This window comes from Callorhinus ursinus, unplaced genomic scaffold (assembly GCF_003265705.2).
Source record: "Callorhinus ursinus isolate GAN/ISIS: 27379988/994484 unplaced genomic scaffold, GSC_fseal_2.0 scaffold18, whole genome shotgun sequence".
Lineage (NCBI taxonomy): Eukaryota > Metazoa > Chordata > Mammalia > Carnivora > Otariidae > Callorhinus > Callorhinus ursinus.
The window spans coordinates 18,076,162-18,083,525 of record NW_027397080.1 but is presented as its reverse complement, the minus strand read 5'-3'; the positions used below and the strand labels follow the sequence as shown (position 1 = coordinate 18,083,525).

Sequence of the window (7,364 nt, the reverse complement as noted above, 5' to 3'; positions counted from 1 at the left end):
CTCTTCTTCTAAAGGACTCTGCTCCTGCCGTCCTTCCCTGGGGGGAGGGCAGGAGCAGCCCCCCTCATCTCACAAGGGCCTCCGCAGAGGACAGTGGGAGGCTTGCCCAAGGTCACCCTGGCCATTAGAGGCGGAAGGGCCAGGGAAACCCCAAGAAAGGATTTGGAGCCAAAAAGGATTTGGACCTGGAAGCAGATGGGGAAACCAGCAAGGGAACCTTGCCGAGGTGGAAAGACTAACTCAAGAAGCTGTAGCCAAAGACAATGGATGGAAATGACCTAAGGAATTCCAGGAAGGAGAGAAGCCTCTGGTCCAGGCACCTGGTGGGCTCCTCACAGCCTGCAGAGCCACCACCATTCACGCCGACAGAGCTGGGGCTGGTGGGAGACTCCAAAGCTCAAGCACTGAGCTCTGAAAAGGAAATGCCAGAACCACAAAGTTCTAATGTGAATTGTCTCAGCCAAAATAGACAAAACTGGCCTTGGGGAGGGAGGGAGAGGAAAGACCTGGACGGGCCTGTCTTCCCAGGTAACATCCTTTCCTTCAACATTCCTTGAACATTTCTGGAGCTCCTACCACGTCCTGGGCACCTCTGCAGCCTAGGGATACAGCCATGAACCAAACAGAAAAAAACCCCCACCGTCCGTGGGCCCCACATGCTGGTGGGGGAAGCAGACCTTAAAAGACAACCACAAGAAATAAGTCAGTTCCGTCGTGCCAAGATGCAGCGTGGGCTATTAAAGCAAAACAAAACAACAGGACCAGGAGTGATGGAGATGAGGCTGACTACATAATCTGTGGAGGCCAGTGCAAAATGAGAACGTGGGGCCCTGTTCTAAAAGCAGAGAAAACGAGCTGTTAAAGGTACACAGGAAATTTTTCCTTCTTTCTGCAGTCTCTCCTCTCTCTCTCTCTCTCTCTCTCTCGACTGGTCACTGTTTTCTATTTGCTATTTAATGTCACGTGAAGTAAAGAAAAAAATTAAATTTAAATTATCAGCATGCGCTTTACCGTCCATTTTCATATTGTGCGATGCCAGCTTTGAAATGAAAATATTAGGGCATTCAACTTGTATGTGGAATCACAGAAGTTACACAATTTCTATTTCATCGTTTGTCCCCAAGGGTGCCCCAAACCTGCCAGAAGAGGCCAAACAGAAAGACTGGAAAGAGGAAGAGCTGATCCACCCAGCCAAAGAGTAAGGGAGCCCTCCCCGGCACAGAGAGACCCTCAGGGTAAAAACTCCCTGGGTTCCCAGGGGCCCTGCCCCATTATGGGGGACACGCCCACTCTCCAGAACCTGCCGGCTGCCAAGTTCCCCTACCAAATCGTCCCTCCCACCAGATGCAGGACTGAAGCTGAGCACCCCGGATGAAGGTGGGGCCCTGTGGAACTCAACTCCTCTCCATGGGTCCACCGCTCCAACCCTTGGCAGATGGGCAACCCCCAAGGGTCTTGAAACTTCCATTCTAGGATGTGCTCAGTACCTGGATCAAGGTCTCACCCCCACTGAGATGTGGCCTCTGGCCGGTCACCTACCAGATGTGCCCTGGCACTGCCAGTGCAGGGCGGGGTTGGCCATGCCCCGCCCCAAGACGCTGTGGGGTGCGTGCCCCCTGACCTCCCCACCCCTGTCCTGTGCCTGTGATCAGGGTCCTGCCAGGCGCCCAAGACAGCCACAGTCATTGGGTGGGGCCAGAGAGAGGAGGCTGGCTGGGGCCAGAGGGACCAGTGGGCAGGGGAGCAGGGCAACGTGTGGGAGCTGAGGCCAAGTTCCTGGCACACACTCCCTTGTCCCTCCAGACTTCACTTACGACGCACAAATCCAAAGATAAAATTATCAAGAACCTCAAGACAGCAATGGTGGAACATAAAGTGCAAAGCACAGGGCCCTTCTGAGCACAGGGTCCTGCGCCAGGGGGCTGATGGCGCTCCCAGAATCCAGCCCTGGAGGGAGGAACGGTTGTCATTCTGAACAAATGTTCAGAGAAGGCTTTTGTGAGAAGATGGTGTTTGAGCAAAGATGAAGAATGAGAAGGAACGGGCCACTCAGATTCCAGAGGGAAGGGTGTTGTGGGCAGAGGGAACAGCACGTACAAAGGCCCTGTGGCTTGGGCATGTGCCTAATGCATCCATGGGGTGGCAAAGAGGCCCGTGTGGTTGGAGTGGAGGGAGAAGGGGCCAGTACAGCAAGGCCCTGGGGGACAGTTTAGGGACTGGGACTTTTGGTCTGAGAGAAAGAGGGAGTCAAGGAAGGGTTTTCAGTAGAGGAGTGACATGGTCAGACTTAGCGGGGGCTCCTGAGGGGTTAAGAGGAGACTGTAGGAGGCAGGGAGACAAGCAGAGGGCCACTGCAGTCATCCAGGAGAGGGATGAGGGTGGCACAGACCAGCCTTGAAGGATTCGTGGTCAGATTCTGGATATTTAGGAACAACGTAACATATATTTATTCAAGCCCCAGGATGCTGCCTAGGGTTCAAGGCTCAGGGAGTTAAGCGGGAGACCCGAGGTTCCAGCCGCGGTGGAGCCGGCATTCTGGTGAGGCGGGAGCAGGGCCCCTCTGACATGTCATTTCAGCTGAAATCGGGGAGACATAAGGAGCCACTGCGAGATAGGGGAAAATCATTCCAAGCACAGCGCACAGCGTGGGCCTCAGTTGGCTCAGGCTGCCAGAACAGAACACTGCAGGCTGGCTGGCTGGAATGGAACTGTGGTTTTTTTCACAGATTTGAAGGCTGGGAAGTGTAAGACCAAGGTGCCCGCCAATTCGGTTCTGGTGAGAGCTCTCCTCCTGACTTGCAGACAGGCACCTTTTTTTTGTGACAGTCTTCACCTAGCCCACAGCGCCCCGCAAGCGATCTCTCCCTCTCTCTCTTTCCTCTCCTTGCAGAGGCCACCAGTCCTGTCAGTTCGGCCCCCTACACTCTTGACTTCACTTAACCCTCATTACCTCCTGAGAGCCCCACCTCCGCACACAACCACACTGGGGAGCTTCAACGTATGAATTGTTGGGGCGGTGGGGAGACACAATTCAGCCCAAAGCTCACCAGCCGCGCGGTGCTCAGCCCCCCAGGGGAGGGGTACAGAGCAGCCCTTAGCTGGGCCCAGAGGATGGGCCCTCCAGGCTGGGTGACCTCAGCAGCAGACGCCGGATTCCATCCCACAGAGGCATATTGAGCAGGTGGTCCTGGTGGGGGGTTAGAGGCCTCCGTGTGAATCAGCCACAGCCCTGGTGAGTTAGGATAGGGTTTCTCAGCGTCAGGTTCTCAGTCCCCTATATCCAAAGGTCCTGGGGCAGGGCACAGATTCCCGCCCTGCCTGTAGCTAGGAGGGCTCAGAGGGTATTTTAAAAAAGGATCCCAAGGAGAACTGCTGCTGCAGGGGGAGGGGCAGGGCAGCTGGGCAAGCAGCTACTGCACCTGCAGAGGGGGCTCCGGAGACTTCTGCTGGTGAATGACTTCTTGACGTACTGTTGCAGCTGGGCATTGTAGGGAGAGAGGGGGAGGGCATTCCAAACGGAGGGGACTGAAGAGGCAAAGACTTGGAGGCTGGGCACGACCAGAGGAGAGGAGGGGGTGGAGAGGTGAGATGAGATTGTGCACAAGTTGTCTTTGCTCCCCACTGTGACCGAGGGGACGAGGTGTTCAGCGTTACCTGCAACGGCGGTGGGGACAGCATTATTGTGAAGAGGCCCCTGTTGGCTGCACAGGTAGCCCCCCTTTGCCCAGGCCCCCAGGAGTCACTGATGGATCATCTGGGTCCATTGGTTCCTCCTGCTGAGGGAGGAGATGGATGGGCGATTTCACAGAGAACAAAGGGGCTGGAGGCCTGGGGGAGGGGATGATTGAGGACGTCTGTGGAGCTTCACGACCTTATGGCCCTTCCCTGGGTGGCCCCCAATGGGTTGGCTGGGCAGAGGGCACGGGAAACAGCCTGTCTTTCAACTACGGGCCCCAGCCTATTTTGGCTGCCCTTCTGCTCCGAGCAATCACACCCAGAGGGGTGCTGGAGCTGGGTGCTAGAGCTGAGTGCTGGAGCTGAGTGCTAGAGCTGGGCGCTGGCTGAGTGCTGAAGCTCGGTGCTGGAGCTGGGTGCTGGAGCTGGGTGCTGGAGCTGAGTGCTGGAGCTGAGTGCTGGAGCTGGGTGCTGGAGCTGGGTGGCTCACAGGAACAGACTGTTAAAATATTCAGGAACTTTTTAAGCTGGTTGTTAAACTTTTGGTCACTTGAAATTGGCCTTGGTGGGTGTTTTTACTGCATGGAAATTGGCAAAAAATAAAAAATCAAGGGTCTTTTTCTTTTTAATTCTTCCACAGAGCTGGTGAATTAGCACTCCACTGACAAGGAGCCACAGCCACCGGGATGTGGGAAACAAAGACAAAAGAAAAACTGGGTTTCCTTACCACCTACAGCCCACGGACAAGTCCTTCAAACAGGCAGGGTGACATTCCTCTAGGGACTCAGCTGCCTGGATGTTAATACTTTGCTAAGGGCAAAAGACAACCCTAGCCTGACACCCCCCCCCCCCCCCCCCCCCCCCCCCCCGCCCGCCAGGATCCTGTAAATCTGCTTCAACATAAGAATTCCTTTGGAAACTTCCTTTATCTCTACCCGCCACCCCCCCGCAAGATACATGTTGGCAATCACCCCCCAAGCATATGGCCCCCTGATATACACCTGAAGGGTCTCATGACTCAGGTTTTATTAGACGGTAATAAATGACCTTTCCCCAGCAATAGCTAGCCCCCTCAAGGTCCTGGAAACCTGGCTTCCACATTCCTTAGAGACTTACGCTATCCCTGACCCCCTCCCAACTTGAAAGCATATAATGGGCCACTTCTCATGACCCCGATGCCGAGGCCACTCTTCCTGCCCACAGATACTGTCCCCGTGCTTTGATAAAACCACCTTTTTGCACCAAAAGATGTCTCAAGAATTCTTTCTTGGCTGTGGGCTTCGAACCCTCACTCCTCCCTACACCGCTGTCACCATGGGGCAGGCAGCAGCCAGAGACCCTTCTCCAAAACACACCCTCTGCGCAAAAAGCCCCGCACAGAGCCCAGGAAACATCCAGGTACATCAGACACTCTCAAGTGTCCCTGCTCTCAAGGAGCAACCAGTCTGTTGGGAGACAGAGAAAACAACCTGGGACGTTATCAACCAGAGAAATAAAGCTAACAAGAGCCGCTGTATCTCGAGTCTCTCCCATGTGTCATGGTGCTGGGAACTTTTCACACATCACCTCTACTCCTCACAGTAGATGCCCCTGTATAGATGGGAAAAATGAAGCTCAACAGTACAAAGGCACCTGCCCAGGATCACACAGCCGGCACCGTCAGGTCCAAATCGCACATTGTTCTGACTCTGGAGCTTGCATGTAGCCTTCACCTCTGCAAGTCCTGCCTCCCCGTAGCATGCTGCGCTACAGAGCCTGGGGCAGGGAGCAACTAGCCCTGCCTGGGGCAGGTGCAGGGGTGGCACTGGAAAAGTCTTCCCAAGAGTGGGGACATTTGGTCTGGGTCTTGAAGGATGAATAGGAGTTTGCCGGTTTAAGGGCAAAGTGAGGAAGGGCATTCCAGATGGAAGGAGGAGCATAGGAAAAAGACATGGAGGAGTGAGAAGGCATGGGAGGTTCAGGAGGCGAGGAGGCGGGGGGAGAGCACAGGGTTGTATTACAAGGTTGTGTCATGGGGAAGGAGGCAAGATGAGAAGGCAGGTTGGGACTTTAGTCAGGAGGACTTTGAAACCAGGCTAAGAGATTTGGTCTTGATCCTGAAGGCTTGGGAGCCACGGAAGTGGAAGGTCCCTGGAAATTACACCCTAGAACTATGAAAATGTGGCAAGATTGTTACCACATCTGTTTTACAAGGTTCTCTAAAGCAATGCTTCTCAAACCATCCGTGGAGAAGGACCATCTTTTTAAAAAATTTCTAATCTGTCACAGACCAATACTTTTATAAAATACAAGGAAAATGAATTACTTAAAAAATAAAATGAAAAAAATACAAGCCTTTTTTCTATTATGACATTAAAGACATACAATTGTTCGGTCAAGTTACACTACAAGTTTTCAACCCTTAATTTCTGTGTTGACTTTGATAGAGATGCGCTTGTCCAGAGAGTCTCTGTTACACGCACACATCTAGGACAAATGAGGGTTCTCCTAGTAAGAGCTAAGTGCTGTCAAACAAATCCCATTTTGATGATGAGGAATCTGTTGTTCAGAGAAGGTAAGCAGCCTGCCCGGGATCACACAGCAGGTGAGAGGCGGGGCTAGGACTTAAACCCAGGGCTGTCTGCCTTATTGAGGCTGTCTGCCTCAACCCACCTGGCAGGTGCAGCCCAGTCCCTCCGCAGAGCCCTTTGGCCTGGCCCTGTAACCTTGTCCCTGCTCTTAACACAAGGTCAGGAGCCCTGCAGATGGGGAAACGGAGCCAACGTAATGGAGGCCGGGGTCCCACGCCAGAGGGTGGCAGAAGCAGCCAGCCTCCAAGTCTCCTGATACTAGTCTGTGCTCCATTTTGCCACTCTGCCTGCCTCCGGGCCAGGCCTCCAGGCCAGACAGTGCCAAGGAGGGCAAAGGGAAGGAGGGGCAGGAAGAGGCAGGGGACTCATCAATTGCTGGCAATTACATGGTGCTTTGTCATTCTTCATTAGCTCCGCAGCTCCATAAGCAAAGAGTTCCCTGTGGAAGCAGGAGACAGCTGCTGGTCCTACCTAGGTGGGCAGTCTGGGTGGGTAGGGGCCCCTCAGGAGCACTTTTCCCAGCCCCTTTAGGTGCTGCTGCTTCTCCAGCTGCAGGGGGTCACCTGCTTGCTGGGCACATGCTGAGAACCAGAGGATAGAACTTAAGTGGAGTCCCTGGATGTGTACTGGGCACTTCCTCACTGCCAGGCACTGGTCAGCTGCTCCAGGGAACCCTGGGGTGAAGGCTGATTCCCAGCTCCCATGCTTGGGGCATGCTCAGCTGCTGGAGGAGGTAAACAGGTTCACCAAGAACCATAAAACACGAATGTAGCCAGACTTACCATTTACTGAGCACTTGCCACTTGGCAGGCACTAGGTCAAGCATTTCCCCCCGTATTATCCAACAGAAGCCTTACAAAGCTCTCTAAAGCAGGTATTATGCCCACTGTACAGATGGGGAAACTGAAGCCCAGTTGGCTAAGATTGCACACATATAGATGGAGGATTTGGTTTCAGGGCCCAAATATGTAGAACTCCAAGGTCAAACAGTTGTTGTCGTTGCTTGCCAGGGAAGACAAGTGTGTAGGTAGCTGTGACTGGGTATTAGGGAGGAGGCCAACTAGATCTTTGGGGCAAAGGTGGGTAGTCTGGAAAAGTTGAGGAGGCAATCTGGCTGGA

The 7,364-nt window shown here is 53.8% G+C and overlaps 1 long non-coding RNA gene across 1 annotated transcript; it reads left to right on the top strand.

Annotated features, from left to right (window-relative positions):
* Positions 1 to 773: 773 nt before the first annotated feature.
* Positions 774 to 4,544, top strand: LOC112811650 (uncharacterized). The gene is made up of 3 exons (XR_003205112.2): positions 774 to 864; positions 1,125 to 1,198; positions 4,316 to 4,544. It is a non-coding gene; the product is annotated as an uncharacterized lncRNA (long non-coding RNA).
* The last annotated feature ends 2,820 nt before the right edge of the window (positions 4,545 to 7,364 follow it).